The sequence below is a fragment of the Apus apus genome, chromosome 2 (genome assembly GCF_020740795.1).
Source record: "Apus apus isolate bApuApu2 chromosome 2, bApuApu2.pri.cur, whole genome shotgun sequence".
NCBI lineage: Eukaryota > Metazoa > Chordata > Aves > Apodiformes > Apodidae > Apus > Apus apus.
This window is the reverse complement of record NC_067283.1, coordinates 88,333,471-88,351,733: the sequence shown is the minus strand read 5'-3', so window position 1 is coordinate 88,351,733 and position 18,263 is coordinate 88,333,471. Positions and strand designations below refer to the sequence as shown.

The 18,263-nt window shown below is 44.4% G+C and overlaps 1 protein-coding gene across 3 annotated transcripts in view; it reads left to right on the top strand.

Annotated features, from left to right (window-relative positions):
• The first annotated feature begins 656 nt into the window (after nucleotides 1–656).
• The window catches only part of GALNT1 (polypeptide N-acetylgalactosaminyltransferase 1), a 101,421-nt gene continuing 83,814 nt past the window's right edge, over nucleotides 657–18,263 (top strand). For 2 of the 3 annotated variants that reach the window (XM_051612613.1, XM_051612611.1), the window contains exon 1: nucleotides 14,544–15,092. The gene's annotated coding sequence lies outside the window, so the exon portion shown is untranslated. Of the gene's footprint in view, nucleotides 721–14,543; nucleotides 15,093–18,263 lie in introns of those variants that run through there. The other variant, XM_051612612.1, reaches the window with a different exon arrangement.

Below are 18,263 nucleotides of genomic sequence, written 5' to 3'. Positions count from 1 at the left end.
ATTAACATCTACTGTTACTTACAGCAAAATGCTTTTAGGTTTTGGCTTGAAAATGATAATTCAAACACAGGCACAAAAACTCTGAGGCAAAAGACAACAATTACATTAGAATTATTACATAATTACACTTGAAGAATCTGAGTTGGCTTTGTGAACTTTCAAAAGCTAAATTTTTGAGTTCTGCTGCAGCGGCCATCTTATTTGGCCTTCCTTGGAAAAACGGTCTTTTTCCATTGGGATTTTTGAGAGAGAAAGGATTGTAGACCTCGGAAAGTAAACACCCCAACCTGATGATGAACACTGATAGTCAAGGTAATGCTGGCTTCTATGTAGCTGGGAGTAAGTGTAGAAAATCACAGCTTTCATTAACTGTGATGCTGACAGCCAAAGGTATCTGACTGTTACCCATCAGGGTCCTCTGAAATCCATCCCAGTCAAGAGCACTCTTCTAAATCATTGCACATGCTCTGGATGAGCCTTCCCTTCTTCTGCATGCTTCCCAAATCACATGCCTACAATAAGCTTACTGCAGGCTGGATTTGCTCGGTAGAATTGATGTGCTCTGACTATACATTTATTAGTAAGCTATAAGTAAGGCACAAGCTCATTCATTTTAGATAATTGACACATCATTTTATTTTTACTTATTTTCCCAGGTGGCTTCAATCTTTCGTTTCAGAGAAGCAGACAACCCACTTGCCAGCAGAGAATTTCTAAACTGTAAGCTTTTTTTTTCATTCAGTTGGAATAGCATTTCTATTCTGGTGGTGTAAAACAAGGTCCTACACTGACCAGAGCTCAGTGTGACGCTTACACTGCATGACCATATTCCTTTAGAAGCATACTTTGAAAGAATTAATGGGAAATTGTGTGTGGTCTTTTAGGTATTTTTATCTTGAAGGTTACTCTGCTAGCATCTGTTTATTTTCTTTTTTGAGAAAAAAGATGTAAGAAATGTGAGCAAGGGGGAGCAGTAATAAATACAAATGTAGGCAATAAAACCAAACTAGTCTATCATTGCTATGAGAAAATAAGTGAGGTGAGTTGATTTGTGTATTAGTTTTCACTTTAAAGATGTGTTTGAAAGGCACATTATCTACTGCATTGGTTTCCATGTTAAAAAAATGGTATTCTGGTTCAGCAGTGCTGTCAGGAAGTACAATATGTCCCACCTCATTAAGTACTATCGTTTTTCTCTCTAGTTTTCAAATAGAAAAATAATAATTTTTGTACATTTCCTTTCTTCACCTCTGTATCTGTATCCAATCAAATTTCCAGGGAAGTGCCTCTAGAAAAACAATCCTAATAAAGGTGCCATAAGGGCCTGTTGTTTGGGATAGTGCAAGGTGAGCAACTATCAAAGCCCTGCCCAAAAATATATTGGACACATGAGGGAGGGAAAATCTCCCTATTCAATAGAAATAGTATGTGGTTAATTGACAGCATAGCTAGAAGGAGTGCAGAAGGGATGGCATTTCCTCCTCTGTTTGAATATGTCACCAAGAAGTTAATAACTGTTTGGATGTTAGAAGTGCAGCATTTCATGCTAAAAAGCATGATTTTATGGAAGTACATAACTGTGCCATATACAAAAGAAAAGCCCTGGAGGTTATTTGATTCATTACAGGCAGTGCTGTTCAGATTAAAGGCCTGATCCACAAGAACGAAAGTGAACTTTGCCAACAAAGCAACTTGCCACTTGCTTAACTGAGTAGACAGCAGCAAACTGCAGATGCTGGCTTTACTGATGGAGCTAAGATAAAAACAACTCCAAAAGCCAGGAAGAAAAGGCAACAGCAAAAACATCAAAACATTGCCTATGTTTTCACATAATTGCTTTCATCACTGTTCAGCTTTTGGGAATTCCAGTATGCTTCAGGTTAAAGTGATTCTCCTGACAGGACTTGTATCAGTGCGGTCTCCTTATTCTTTACAGCAGCCATTCAGAGGTCCTGCAAGAAACCAATTTTAAGCCTGTACTGTCTTTCTGAAGAATACTCCCAAAGACTGAATGAGGACCTCTGATTAAACCTTTTGCCTTCAGAGGCCTCAGATCATACTGATACTGTTCAACTAGTTAGAGTAGTGATACTGAATATGTAAAACACTTTTAACTTCAAAAGATCACTCCTTTGCAAAGTCAAGAGTGGCTGTAGGCAGAAGTTGGCTGCACACGAGGCTGAAGTCCCACAGCCAAGGCTGGGTAGAAAACTGTATTTCGCAGCTGAGGCAGTATCACAGGCTGTGTAACTTGTGTGAATGAGTATTGTTTACGGTACAAAAAGACATTTTTTAAAAAGTTAATAATTAAAGATTTAGAAAAAAGCAAGTAAACTTGCATAGTTTATTCCCTGCATCCTAAAATGCTTACATCTTTAGTTCTATTGTAGACACAAAAGGTAAGAGACCTCAGTGTGTAACAAAAGAAATAAGCATGCAAATCAATTGCAGACAACAGACATCAGTTACCAATTTGCCACTAGGTTATATTTAACAATCTGAGAGCAATGAAAGGAATTTTCAGGGAGAATAATTTATTGTATTCTGGGCTAGGTATGTGCTAAAGATGATGTCATACACTGAAAGAGTAACTATGCAGACCATAAATATTTTTTCAGCTAGAGAGATTTAACACTTTGCAAGACAGGAGTATATCTTTGAAGAAATCACTTTTCTCCTTGTGCAAAGCCTCCTCTCTAACCAAAGAAGCATATTTCAGATCATAAAGCAAGTTTTACTGTTAAAACTGTGCTAAACAGTAATAAGCTGTAGTGAAAAGTGAGACACGTAACTAAATAGGAGTGTGGCTTAATAATGAAGGGCAGGAATGAGAGAGGAGGCAAGGCCTTGAATCCTTTTTGCACTACATCACTGACTTGCTTTGCAACCTCACGCAAGACCTGAGTTTGCCTCTTAATAAGCAGAGATAACCTTACTTGCATTTCAGGGTCACAAGAAGTTTATTTAGGATTTGCTGTGGCATCTCCTGGCCTTGGTGAAAGTGTAGCTGATAGTTTAACAAGAATGGGACTGAGACGGTTGCATCACCAAAAGCTGTGAGGACCTCAGGTAAAAACTGTGGTGGATGTACATCACATTCACTTACCTAAGACATGCGCTCACTGAAGCACCAGTGTTCCAAATATTTAATAATACTCAGATCTCGTGTACAGTCAGATAACTAAGACATAAAGCAACACTCTGTCTAGCTGCAAAGGTGCAAGTTTAAAGCAATAGTTTGGGAATTATGATCTTGTGCTTACACTTGACTGTGATGGAAGTGATTAGCCAAGATGCTGTGGAAATGCCCCGGAATTAGTACAGGGCAACTGGAATGCAGTTTATAACCCCAAGCAGGTACTGTTTCTTTCCCTGCCCAGGGCCACATGCTGCATCTTGCTGTTGACTTCATCAGACTGACAGGTTCACACAAAGGTTTGAAATGTCACATTCATGCTATGTCTGAGACTTTCTTTCCTCTGCTCTTTTCCATAGCAGGCTTCAAGGTCCCACTGGGACTTGTGGTATTTGGGCATTGTATTAAGCACTTTATCTAAGCTCTCTTGAATACCTGCTTACTGAGCCCTCAGCTCACTCACATCTGCTGCTTGCTTACACTGGAAATCTCATAGACCTTTCCCTTTTGCATTATGGGAAACCATCTCAGAAATGGCACTTTGGAGAGTTAAACCTTTTTTTAGAAAAGACTGGAGGAAAAGAAAGGTATGAAAATAAATTAATTTAAAATTAAATACATTAATTTACTTTAATACTGCTGTGCTGGTTCTAGGATATCTGCTCCATCTTTTTATTTTTCATCTTCTCCTGAGTGTATAGATCATTGCTTGCACAGTCTCTGTGCTTGTTGCATTTGATGAAATAATCTTTCTCTACTATCCACCTGTGCTAGTATTTCTGAGCAAATATCAAAAAAATAATGCAGCTTATTTTTAATTTAACAACACAATATTGGGGTGAGGCTGGGGAAAAGAGAGGTGAGGCTTCTGTGGCTGTATTCCTGAATCTGGAGTATTATGCTCCAGGTTGAACTATTTGCATGATATAAAGAAGGAGTTAAAAGATGCAGGCATGCCACAAAGTGGAAAAGAGAAGTAGATCAACAGTTCAGGCAGATCTTCCTTATTTTGCCTGTTCCGAGCAAGGCTTCTTTGGCCGTGGCAGCTGCTCTAGCTCTAGGGCAGAAACAGCAGCTGCCAAATACTACCTTGAGGTGCTGGATTTTTATTTTTTTCTTTTGTCTAATCCCTCCACACTGAGCTCGTGCTCAGCCACAGTGTATTAGTTCTGATGCGGGATTTGGGGATCGGGCAGTAAACATAGAAACAGCTCCAGACAGAGTTGATTTTTATCCACCGTGTCTAAAATCAGTGCAATTCTGGAAGGAAGGCAGTGAATGTATTAATATCAAAGATCATTGCTATGCAGCGAGACATAAGAAAACTTGTTATAATGCCCTTATGCCCAAATATATCCTGGGTGAAATATTTTATACTCGCATATACTTTGAGATTGTGAGGCAGAAGATTAAGAAAGGAGCAGTAATAACGTTAAAGATTTCCTAATACTTGAAAATTGTTAACAAAGAAATCTGAGTGATGAGTTGTTCCTTGGTTTTGCAGAAAAGCCTCTTTATACTTTGGATAAATTATTTGACCCCACACATCAGTTGTCCACTGGTTCTAAAATTCAAAACCCTAGGGAAAGTATGTGTGTTCCTATGGTCTGGGCCAGATCATAAGGGAGAAATTGAATTAAAACCTAGAGATGATACGTGCTTTTTGCTTTTGCCAGCAGCTTACATGTGTGCTGGGGAGGTGCTTCCATTTGTTTGTGGTGGCCCTTGTGATCTTTTCCTGGGTACGCCCTTTAAGGAGTATCAGAAAGAGGATATGAAGCTAGACAGACCTTTGGTCTGTCCCAAACTGTGCATTCCTGCAAGTGTAGCTCATTTGCAATGTAATTTAGGTAAATGATAAATGTAATTAAATCACTGAATTACAGTGGGTGTTGACCATTTTAAAACCTTAATTGGACAATAAAACTGGAATCTAGATTATGGGTGTAGTCCTTTGACTTGAAATAACGTGTGGGAATGCTAATCAATACACACTATTGGTAGGAACACCAGATACTTATTAAAGGCTTGTTCTACCTGAAAAGTGAGTGGTAAGTTGTGTATTTCTACATCAGTCCACTTCTTTTACCTGCCAGTAATTTCTTCTGATGCTTGTAACTAAAAAGTAATGTTCCTGCTTTCCTCTGCTGTTTGTGCTTCACAAGCCATACACAGAACAAATAGTCCTTTTCTAACACAACTGTTTATTCACTTCCAATCACAGCCTTCACTAGAAACCTGCTGAAGACAAATGGACTATTCAGTTGTCACTGAAGGCATAACTTAATTATGCAGTGTATCTCTATGGGAAAAGCCCAGCTGGAGCTCAACTTGGCCCATGGCATAGGGACAACAAAAAAAGTTTTGACAAATACATCAACAATAAAACAGAGTGAGGGAGAATCTCAATCCCTTACTGGATGCAGGGAGGAACATTGCAACCAAGGATGAGGAAAAAGCTGAGGTATTTAATGCCTTCTTTGCCTCTGTCAGACCAGCTACCCCCAGGGTGTTCAGCCTCCTGAGATGAAAGATAAGGATGGAAATCAGGACAACCCCCCATAATCCGGGAGGAAATAGTTAATGATCTGCTTCTGCACCTCTACAGTCTTTGGGGCCTGATGGGACCCACCCTAGAGTACTGAAGGAGATGGTGGGGGAGCTCGCTAAGCCTCTTTCCATCATTTGTCAGCAATCCTGGTCAACAGGGGGATGCCCCAGATGACTGAAGGGTTCCTAATGGGAATCCCATCTACCAGAAGGGCCAGGAGGAGCTGGGGAACTACAGGCCTGTCAGTCTGAACTCAGTACTGGGAAAGATCATGGAGTGGCTCATCTTGAGTGAGCTCACACAGCAAGTGCAGGGCAGCCATGGGATCACAGCCAGCCAGCGTGGATTTATGAAAGAGAGGTCTTGTTTGACCAACCTGATCTCTTTCTATGACCATGTGAACTGCCTTTCAGATGAGGAGAAGGCTGTGGATGTTGTCTGCCTGGATTCTGGTAAGGCCTTTGACACTGTCTCCCACAGCATTCTCCTGGAGAAGCTGGCAAATCATGGCATAGACAAGTGTGCTCTTCACTGGGTAAACTGGCTGGATAGCCAGGCCCAGGATTTGTGGTGAATGGGGTCAAATCTAGTTGGCGGTTGGTCACCAGTGGTGTCCTTCAGGGCTCAGTTTTGAGGCCAATTTTGTTCAATGTCTTTATCAATAATCTGGATGAGGGAATGGAGTGCACCCTCAGTAAGTTTGCAGAAGACACCAAATTGGGTGAAAGTGTTGATGTGCATGAGAGTAGGAAGGCTCTACAGAGGGAGCAGGACAGGCTGGATTGATGGGCTGAGGCCAATTGTATGAGGTTCAATAAGGCCAAGTGCTGGGTCCCGCATTTTGGTCATAACCACCCCATGCAAGGCTACAGGCCTGGGGAAGAGTGACTGGAAAGCTGCCCAGCAGAAAAGGACCTGGGGGTGCTGACTGACAGCCAAATGAGCACGAGCCAGCAGTGTGCCCAGGTAGACAAGAAAGCCAACAACATCCTGGCTTGTATCAGGAATAGTGTGGCCAGCAGGAGAAGGGAAGTGATTGTGCCCCTGTACTCAGCACTGGTGAGGCCGCACCTCAAGTACTACGTGCAGTTCTGGACCTCTCACTATAAGAAGGACATTGAGGTGCTGGAGCATGTCCAGAGGAGAGCTACCAAGCTGGTGAAGGGCCTAGAGAACAAGTCATACAAGGAGCAGCTGAGGGAACTGTGGTAGTTTAGTTTGGAGAAGAGGAGGCTGAGAGGAGACCTCATTGCCCTCTACAACTGCTTGAAAGGAAGTTTTAAGGAGGTGGGAGTTGGCTTATTCTCCCAAGTGAATGACAGGACAAGAGGAAATCTGTGGCAGGGGAGGTTTAGACTAGATAGCAGGAAGAAATTCTATACTGAAAGAGTGGTCAGGCACTGGAGCAGCCTGCTCAGGGAGGTGGTTGAGTCACCATCCTTGGAGGTATTCAAGAAATGTGTAGACGTGGCAGTTCAGGGGATGCTCTAGTGCTTGAGGTTAGGGGGTTTTTTGTAGGTATATTTTGGTGGAGTGTGTGTGGTTATGTTTGTTTGGTTTTGGTTTTATTTTTTTTGTTTGCTTGGTTTTTTGTTGTTTGGGGTTTTTTTGGTGCTGATGGTTGGACTCGGTGATTTCAGAGGTCCTTTCCAATCATGACAATTATGTGATTCTATGACTCTACACTGATGAGTTCAGCCTTTTTATTGTGGTTATTCTGTAATGTGTGGAGCAGATGGTACCTTCGTTTTGAATACCTGTCTGTGGGAAACTTGCTTCCTCTCCTTTGCTCTTCTGTATATGATTAAAAGAGCCTTTTTATTGAAGGAACCATCGAGGTACAAAGTTGAAGCCTGCAGGTGCCACTCTTGCAGTTGATTTTCAGAAGGTATCTCCTCCTTCAAGCAACTGATTTCCAAGTGGCTTCCAGCATCCCCTACAAAATTGCCTTGCTTTACATTTGGAAAAAAAAATTGTATTGCTGCCCTTTTGTGTTAACAGCAATGGTAAATATTGAAGGATAGATGGAAGCATTTGGGTGAGAAATCTGTGACAGGCTTTTACATGAAAACATTTAGTATCTGCTCTCTCTTTAATCACTCATTGTTTTTTTAAGTCAGTGACAAAAACATCCTGCTGAAATAGGAACACTGGGATCCCATCTGCAGGCAGAACGAATGGTGTTAGACAGGCCTTACTATTATGTAGATGCAACAGCATATCAGGCAAACATATTAGTTGCTAGTTTTACTGTTGTTTTTAAGAGTGCTTGAGAAAAGTTGCTTTAACCAGGCTTATGAACTCTCAAACGGTTACATAAAATTATATCTTGTTTTTGTTTATCCATAACATAAAGCTACTCTGGTAAAAATAAAATAGAGACTTCATCTTTCAGAGGTTTACTATACCATTATGTTGCCCTCAGGCTGCCTCTATTTTTCTTGGGAGAAAGCTCATTCATATTTTTTCCAGAATAGGACCAATCACTTTCACTTTGTAAAGGCTAGAGCTGGTTGTGATAAATCCTCAGTCCTTTCAGTCACATATATATTTGAATGAAATGTAATAGTTATTTTTCTTTTGTGGCTTAGACATCCATATTTTGTAGTTGTGGATATTCTTGTTGGATTAAGTGTTTTGTAATATATTGAAACATGTCATTGCTGTGACAGAAATATCCTAGAAACACAGCGCTGCTCTTTTTTCCTGTAACAGAACTTAGAAGTAAGTATCAAAGCAAATTATGACATATGGAATAACAACAGGCTGTGTAAGAATTATGAATATGTTCCAGGTTTAATGTAGATGGAAATGGAAGCACTTTCATACTTGCCAAAACCTCTTAACAACATTTTGAAAACTGATGTTTACATTCTTTGAAATGTTTGTATCTAGAAGCAACGTCCTTCTTTGGCAAACTTGGTTTAAGTTATCTTGGTCGTCTGACAACCAAACTGATGAATATACCAATGTACTCTGATGTTGTCCTAAAGCTTGGCTTCAATAGGAGAGTTAACAGAAGTAAAAATTAATGACTGAGATTTGAGAAACCTCCTGATGAGGAACTAACACTCCGAACCACTCTGGTGGTTTGCTGCATTAGGCCTAATAGGGAAAGTATAGTATCAGTACAGATTATTTTTAGAAATATTGGAAAAAACAACAACAGAGTGCAAGAGTTGCCAACAGCATTCTCTTTTACCAAATATTTTCTTTAATGATTGATGGTCTCCCACAACTCCTGACCCTCTGTGGTACATACAGTATTGCAGCATGGATGGCAGTAGCAGTGTGGCTGCTGTTTGGCTTGCACATAGTATCAAAGGATTCAATAGTTACTGGGCTGTCAAACTCACATGATAGATGTAGGGTTAGGCTTACCCAGTCTAGCAAAAGCTAGTCCAATCTCACTGTTTGTCTGTCCTTAACTTTCTCTGCAGATACAGGGCTGCATGGGAGGAATGGAGTGAAGGAGACCTGTTCTCCCTTTTGCTCCTCCCTGACAAAGGAGCAAAGCAGACAAGAGCTGCACACTCATGGGCTCAGGGAACATTCACAGGAAGTGGGAGTTCTGGGACTCTTGTACGCTGAGAGATAAGAAGGTGTTCTATGCTCCCCTCCAGGATACCAGTACAGGTCCCAGCTGTTCCCTCCTCCCATCCTGACAAGTGAAATGAGATCAGATCAGCTGGGTAGGGTAGGATCAGGTTTGTGAAAGCATGATAAGTTTTTGTGGTGCTCTCTCTTTCTTACCACTTTTCCCAAAGGGTATTTTGATTGCATTCGAGAAAAAAAATCACCCAGTACAGCTGCAGCTCTCTTGGAGCAAATCAGTGGTATAGGTGAGGAGAGATTATCTGCTCCTATTTGTTTAGTTTGAACAAAGCAGCTCTACCCATCTTTATTCATTGCATGTCATGGGAACAAATGGAGGACATAAAGAGCTTTGTTCTTGCCCAGGCTGGAGGGAAAAAAAGAAGTTGCATTTAATAGACAGAAGTCTTGGATTCTGGAGTAGAAGTCACGTATGACTGCCTCTCAGATGACACTCCAATTCAGGAAAAGTGGTGAAAGGACATCTGTTGGCAAATTGCCTTTTTGGGTTATTGAGATCAGCAAGTTGAAAAGCAGAAGAGATGCGGATATATGAGATCCCAGCTGACCATAAGAAATCAAATTGAACTCTTTAAAAGAAAACTGATTACCAGACGTATTAAGCTTTAATCTTATTTGCACTTAGTAGCCCCAAAGAGAATGCTTTGTTGGAGACCTTCCAAGAACAGCTATTGCAGTCAGCTTGTAAAACAAAGACAATGCAATGGAAATAATGCAAATATAGTTCAACGTTTGCTATAATAAAGTTAGTTTATGACACCCTTTGTAACAACCTCAACAATACAAGCCAGATTCTTCATTGGCAATTAGCTCTGGTGGGACAAACACTTCCCCAAAGCTGACATGAAGATAGTATTTACATGTTTCTTTTTGTAAAATGGGTTGTGTTTGGCACATAAATACACTTTTTATTTTTAAGGTTTTCTTTTTAAAACACCATTTAAATACCAAGTGCAAAAATGGCCACTGTCAAGGTACTGCTTGTTTGCATTTAGTTGCAACAGGATGCTGCTTCAGATTCTGATGCAGCAAACTGCCAAACCCTGACACAGTGACCTGCTTTAGCTGGGGAACATTTTAATCCCACTTCTGTGAGGATTCTTTGGCAAGGCTGCTCCTGGCTGTAGTCCTCATGACACTAAGCCATGGTGCTGACGTGGGTTATGGTTACACATATCCTGTCTGTGGGATCTGGCCCCTGGTGCCTGTTTACCTCACAGGTAGGCTGAGCTTCAGCTCCTCTGCCCTGAGCCTGGCAGCTTTGGTATTTGTCTTGGTCCATTTACCTCTCTGCAGCTGTAGATGGGCTATGTAGGACAGAGACTACACAGGCAACTGTGCCACTCATTAATGTCTGTTACAGGAAAAATTACACAGGGGGTACTCTCTGCAGTGCAGTATCTGTTTTCCCCAGACTTGGGATTTTGTGGGGTTCTTGGCCCATCAGAGTTGTCCTGGTTTGAGCCAGGATGAAGACAATTTCCCTTTTTACTGATTTTTTTTTTTTCTTCAGTGAGCTTTCTTTTAGCTAGCACCAGTGTGTTCTAGCTAGGCTGATAAGACATTAGAATGTTTTTCTAACTGCTGGGGCTTCAAGGTCGCACCTTCACTCTGCCGGCTCAGACACTACGAGGAGATCTATGACCCCCCCGTAGGAGGCTGAGTTAGACAGACAGCAAAATTGGCCAGAGATATTCCATTCCATGTATCTACATAAGCTCAGAGGAAGGTCAGAGATCACAGAAGACAACTTCCTTCCTGCTGCTTCTTCCCTTCTCTTCCGTTCGTGGCTGGCGTCCGGGGAGGACTCCGTCCATCCAGCACCATCGACCCTTAGGCTCGAGCTCTCCTGACCCTCAACACTCTCCGCTTTCTCCAGCAGCAGCTCCGGGATTTCTCGGAACTGTTCCAGCTCAGGGGAGTGTGGCGGGAGTTGCTGGGGTTGGGGGAAGGCGAGAGGCTCTTGCACATACCTGAACATATCTGTATATAATCGTATATACTTTCTTATATCATTAGTGTTTAATTAAAGCTGTGTAGTTTAGTTTTCAATCCAGCCAAGTCTCTCTTTTTCTCTCTCTCCTTCCCTACCTGGGTGTGAGGGGGAGGGGATCGAGAGCATTGTTGTCGGACCCGAGTCAAATGGTGACAAGAGGAGTGGTGCAGCTTGGACAACCACATAACCAAAGCAAGATATATTTTTTTGTTGTTCCCCTCCAGGTATTCTGCAGTATGCATGTTAGAATAATTTGAGAGTCGCATGGAATCAAGACAGCATTGACTGTAATTATAAATCATCACAAAGGCTTCTAAAATCTCTTTTTTCTCATGACTTGGAAAGGTATGTATTTGAAGAGATCCCTCCAATAGTAATCATACAAAACTGATTTAATAGTGCTGCACAATCCATGAACCTGAACCTTAATACACTTCCCTTGATACAAATGCCATAAACTTAGTGCTTAAATTATAGACTACATTTTTTTAATGTACACTTACTCCAAAACTATGTATTTTTATTTATATGGTTTAGTGAATTCATAACACTTCCTAAAGTGTCTTTGGCTGTATCTAGATGTCTCACACTGACTTCTTTCATGAAATTGATAACATTTTTGCTAAGTCAGTTTCCTGGACTTGGCTGCAATGCAATAGAACAGATAATTGAGGTGTCATAAAGACATTCCACCAGGGAAATTTGGGAGACATCGTATGGCATCATTGATCATAAAGGTACAAGTGTTAAGCTGCTTGCGTACCTTAAACTGCTTGCATACAATAGATCCTTCTTTCTAAAATGTTTTAGCATCAATTGAAAACACACAATTTTGGCATAGGAAAGCCTGATCCTTCTTATATTATCTGCTTGTGTATAAACACCAACATATTCAATCCCCATCCTATAAATGCTAAATGAAGGCAGCTCTATTGTTCTTGCAGTGGTGTGCATTAACTCTCACAGGGAAGCTGCTGTTGCAGTACTCAGTCCCTGATGAATGTGTCAGCTGAGCAATACAGCAAAGCTCAAACACTTAAGTTGTTTAAGCACACAAGGAATCCCATTCAGCTCATTGGAGGCGAACATGTGCACGAGTCCTGCGATGGGCGAAGAATGCCTCCTTGTCCTACTGTTTATGTGCTGGCTACCTTGGTATTTTTACATGTATGTTTGCTCTGTCACCTGACTACAATTTAAAGCATTTTTCAAAATGTTTTTTATTCCCAACTATTTCAGTCAACATTAGTCAAAGCCACTTTTAGTCTAATCCTCAGGTTACCCTGGCTAGATGTCTCCTCTCCTTAGGAATCTATCATCCACTTTTGATTCTCCCCATTGAGGGGAGAACAGGCAGCTGGAGTCCAACTGCAACCACCGTGCTGCTGCCTGCCCTCTTCTGCTGAAAGAGAATGGGCCTGAAATATCTTTTTTAAGGCCTGAAAAATTAGGCAAGTATGTTGCTGTCAAAATTTACATACATCAAAACATACGGAGAAACAGGACTCAGTATGCTCTCTACCTAGCATACTAAGCACTTATCCTCAACAGATCCATGGGGGCACAGGATTCTGAACCCATTGGTTTTATCTGAAGAAAAAGTATCCCAATTGAATGGTTAGGAAATCTAAGTGCTTTTAAAAAAGGCTTAAGTTACTTTTGAGGGAGACAGGAGCAAGTAGCACATGCATGTGTGGCAAAGAGAGTAATAAAATCAATCTTGCAATTAGGGAAATAAAAACACAAGCAAGTTAGTGGCAGTTGCAAGTGTGTAGCAGGTACAGGACTAGAAGCAGGCAGTGTCTGAACAGAAAGATCTTTAAAGACAGAAATACATGGAAGCACCACCAAGATTCCCCACAAAATGGTGGGGCATCAGTACTAAGTGCTCGGCACTCACCTGACTTCATCTGCATACTTTTTTCTTTTTTTTTCATTCTTCTCCTTGTTTAAGTTCTATTTAGAATCTAGCGTTTCTGCCAAGGAACTTGTTAAATACGTTTATAATGAGCACAGCATGGTTTTTGGGTTCTGTAAACAAATATCCCTTTAAAGTTATACATCATTTCAGAGACTAAAGACTCACTCGTCAAGGAAACCCAGTGTTTTCTCCACTGAAACTTTGCTAGTTAAGACTTTTTAAAGAGGGCATACAAACTTTGATCTATAAACTTTAAAAAAAGCTATTTTTAAGAGTAGGGAAAGATAAAACACTTTCCAGAATTCAAGTGTCAAAATATATCCTGGGGGGTTGAAGCAATTTTCTAGCTGTATTAAATAACCTCAGCACATAAACATTGTTATAGGGCACATCTCTCATCCTCTTGCTGCAGAGGGCCCTGTACCCATCCCCGCTGCCTTGCTGGGAGGCAACTGCTCAGTGGAGTCTTGTCACGGCCTCGTGGCCCAAGGCAACATCTTCTTCCAAGCGTGGCTCTTCCAAATTGCTGCTGGCACGCGGCGTTGCTGATGCACCAACTGCAGCCACAGCATCCCCGGCCCAGCAAGGAGCTGGGCGCTGCTACTGCTGGCGGCCCCACCAAAGGGCGTTGGAAGGACAATCTGGTAGGTCACGCAGGTCCTCATAGACCAGACCTACTTTGAAGGCAACCGTAGCTGTGGATGCAGGAGGTGCCAGCACAGCACAGAGTGATAGACCTGTTTGGTTGGAAATGCCCTTTAGGATCGTGAAGTCCGACCATTAACCCAGCACTGCCAAGTCCGCCACTAAGCCCTGTCCCTCAGCCCCGTATCAACACGTACTTTAAACACCTCCAGGGGTGGTGACTCGGCCACTTCCCCGGGGAGCCGGTTTCCAGGGAGCAGGCTGGGATGCCAGAAGGAAGCACCGCACCTGCCGACCTCCCACAGCACCAGGCACAGGCTCAACCGCAGCCGGCGGCCCCTGAGGGCGGACGGGACGCAGGGGCGCCGCGCTCCCCGCGCCTGGGGACACGCGGGGACAAGGGACGCCCGCCCCGCCCTGCCCTGCCGGGGGGTACGGCCCAGCCGGGAGGCGCTGCCACAGCAGCCGCACCCGCACACAGACCCCCCCGCCCCGCACCACCAGACCGCGCCGACGGCCACACGCGCGTTCTCTCCCCTCCAACGCCCCCCCCCCCCCGCAACATCCGGGGTAGCGGCGGGGCGGGGCGCGCGGGCTCCGCCCCGGGGGCGCGGGCGCGCGGGGGCCGTGTTCGCGCGCCGGGGCCGTTCCCGCCCCGCCGGCTGCGCCCGCCCCCCGGTGCCGCCGCCCCCGCGCCGGTGATGGAGCCGCGGCGCTGAGCGGGGCTGCTGGTGCCGCCGGTGCGGGGCGCGGGGCATGCGGAGCTGCCGGAGGGCTGCGGCGCTGCGCTCCCCGGTGCCGAGAGAGGCGGCGGCGGCCCCTCCGCTGCGCCCCGTGTGACCGCGCCGCTGCGCCCGGAGCGCGGCTCCCGGCAGCCGCAGGAAGAGGGGGGCCGAGGCGGTGGCGGCGCAGCGCTCCTTCCCCGGCCGCGGAGCCGAGTGGCGGGCGGAGGCGCCGGTTCCCCGCGGCGGCAGCGGCAGCCCGGGCTGCGCAACGGGCACGGCGGCCGCGCCTCAACTCGGTGCGAGGCAGCGGCCGCCGCGACGAGCGGGCGGTGCGGGGCTAGTCCGCGTCCCCGCCGCCCGCAGGATTTACCCTGCGGGAGTCTCCTCCCCGGGCGCCCGGTGACAGGCGCAGCAGCAGCAGCGGCGGGGCCGGCGGTGCCCGCTGCCTCCCCGCAAGGGCCGGCCGCCCTCCCGCCCGCCCCGCAGAGACAGAGAGGGCCGAGGTGAGTGTGGGCACCGAGCGCCTCGGGTTCCGTCCCCCCCCCCCCCCCCCCGCGCTGGGGAAAGGGAAGCGCCAAGTTGAGGCAGCGCCGGGCTTCTCCCCGTTCCGGTGGCAGGCGGGGGAGCCGCTTCCTCCCCGCCGGCTCTGGCCCCAGGCTGGAGGCGGCCCCGCCGCGGTGCCTGCACCCGGGGCGGCCGCCGGGAGGGTCCGGGACGGGGGGACGCCCGGAGCCTGCCCCCTGCCTTTGGGCGGGCTGCGCCTGGCGGGGGAGAGGGGCGGCCGGGAGGGAGGGAGGGAGGGAGGGGGGCTGGGGGCGTCCCGTTGCTGCCTCCGGGGCTCGGGAGCTGCTCGGTGCCGGCAGGCTGCGGGGGTGCGGTGGGGGGTGCGGTGGGGGGTGCGGTGGGGTACAGGGGCAGCGTCCCCGGCTCTGCCCCCCGCCCCGCTGTCACTTCGGTCACTTAATGGTTCTTGCGTAACACGTGACTAATATTTTAGACTTTGTCATCTGCTGGAATCCGGCTCAGCCTTGTTTTATTTCCTTTCAATTCATGGAGCTGGAGGTGGCTGGGGAGACGCAGGCTCTCCTTGCAAGTAGCTGCCTCAAGCAACTTAGTTTTCATGTGACTTTATCCGTGTCAGCAGAGGGTTTTACTACCTCCTTTCACTCCCAAGAAAGCAGAAGTGTGTGTCGTCCGCCCGTCCCGTGTCCACCCCCTCACCTCCCCCTCTCCCCTCTCGTTTTTATATGAAGTACGGCAAAGTTTCTTTAGGTCCTACTTGTTTTTAGCGCTGTCTAGTGCCTGCCGCTTTGTAAGCTTCCAGGATAAGCTATACTGGAATAGAAACGCTTTCCTACAGCAGCTGCTGAGAGAAATAACTTTACGGCGATAAACAGGAGTGAACTGTTTATATAAATGATGTTGGCACTACATGAGCTGTAAATGAACATAGCCAACAGCTGTGCAAACCAAAACTATGTGACTAACCGTGTATTTTTATACACTGCTACTCTCCACTTCTCTCCTTTGCAAGGGCAGTGAAGGTAATACTGCTCTGAACACTTGGAACACCACAGAACTCGTTTTTCTTGTAAATACAAAGGATTGATTATATTGGAGAAAGCATTTCACTTTCTAGTGCCAGCTTCGTCGTTTTCTGTGACTTGGAATTTTGTCCGTATCCTCTAGTGATGTTGGCCTTTTTAAAGTGGTGTTGCTAGCACTTTGAATTGGAATTTGCTGCATTTTATTAGGCTTATCTGTAAATCATGAATGGACATTAGAGGTAAAGGTTCCTAAAATGGTTGTCAAGAGGGAGATTGTGGCAGCAGGGTCATCTTCAGAAAAATGATACAAAAGCTACCTGGCAAGGACATCACCTCCAAGCCACCCTTCAGATCAAGGTGATAGTAATAACACTTGCACTATTATTGGATGCTGCCTGGCTTTTCAGAATTGTAAGCTGTGTGAATGAGGATACCATGTTCATCATATACCTTGCTTCAGTAGGAATAGGGCATTTCAAAGACACTAATAAAACTCATGAAGATGTTTTAAAAATACCATGTGACAGTCATTGCATATCCTAGTGGTGAGGTGGTACTGTTTCACTTCTATACAAAGATTCCACACACCCCCACTCCACTCATCTCAAACTGGATTGGTTTAAACAAGGTCAAATGAGGAATAACCTATGCAGAGGTTCCAAAGAAAGGAGATAATTTAGGATAAATTTCTATGTCACATTGCTGCTTTAGTGAAATAGTACCCCGCTGCCCTTTTCTTTGTTGCATATATGTTGATAAAACGTTTGCTGTGAACTTGTTAAATATTTTTATTGCAGAGTGTGATGTTTGTCTTTGGGGTGAGAGCAAAAAGTACGTCCAGGGACACTCATCTAAAATAAGGCACTTAGAAATACTTAAATAGTTTGAATGCAATTTGCATTATGTTTAGTTCAAGAGACAAGAGAGTCTTGACACGTTTTACATTTTATGTTTTTAGTGATTTGGTTTTTTTAGTGTACATGATCATTTTCAGACACAAAAATTTGATTCTTGGGACCAAAACTGTATGGTCTTTGGCTTTGCAGTCCTCCCCACTCTGTTCCTTTAATTGTTTTCTGTGTAGGAGTGCAGGAACCATGTCTAGATGCAAGTTGACCTGTATCGGGAGCCTTCAGTGCTTACCAGGAAAAGGACTGGCCTACAAGTTGAGCTAGAATTTGGTTTTGGGGATAAGACATATTAAAACACCTTTTAGTAGCTGGAGTGGTGCTTTTGAGACTGGTGCTGTTTCATCCTTATAGACCAATTGCTTTATCAAGAATTTTTGAGGTATTTTGTCTTAAATTTTTAACCAAAATCTGGAAGCCTGTAGTGCTGTCCTTTAGACCGAGTTACAGTATATCTTTTGCATTCTAGGTTTGCTCTTCAGGATCTTGATTTTTGAAGTTTGTTCGGAAGGTGGTAGTTCTGATGTGTGTGTCCCTCTCACAGGGCCAACATGGTGATTTTAGCATTGAAGTTGTGGCAGTGGAGTCTATTCGAAGTTCATATAGATGAATAGCTAATGGCGTGTGTGATTACTTCTGTTAAGGTATGGGTCTTAACACCAATACTTAATAGCAGTAGACATGAATCTTTAAATGTGATGTTCCTTATCACAGTCCAGTTTTCTATCTTTGACTATTGGCAGATTCTTATAAAGATGCAATAGAAGTACTTTGAATACCTAGTTATGCATTGTATCAAAAAAACCACCTCTGAACTGTATGCTTCCCACTTTCACTGAGCAGTATCTTGATTTTTGAGGTGTGAATTATTCCCCTTCTGTTAATGTTGTTCAGTCTGCTTATAACTATGTATTTTTCATGTCTTGCTTTATGATTCTTTTCTAATTCTCCTTATACAAGTTTCTTCAGACACCTGATTGAATACTGTAGCAGTCTTTTTCAGCTATTGGCTAACAATGAAGCACTGGTTTTATATGAAGGTAGCACAGTATTGCTAGTGCTTGTCACTGCTGCTTTTGTATCCTGATGCTTTTCATTTTCAGCTGCTGTGTTCTCGTATTGAACAGAGATCTTCCTTGACTTCCACAGGAATGCTTGTAATCCTCTTGTTTAGACTAGAGTTACTTAATTTAGAAGGTTGCTGACCATATTAATAATT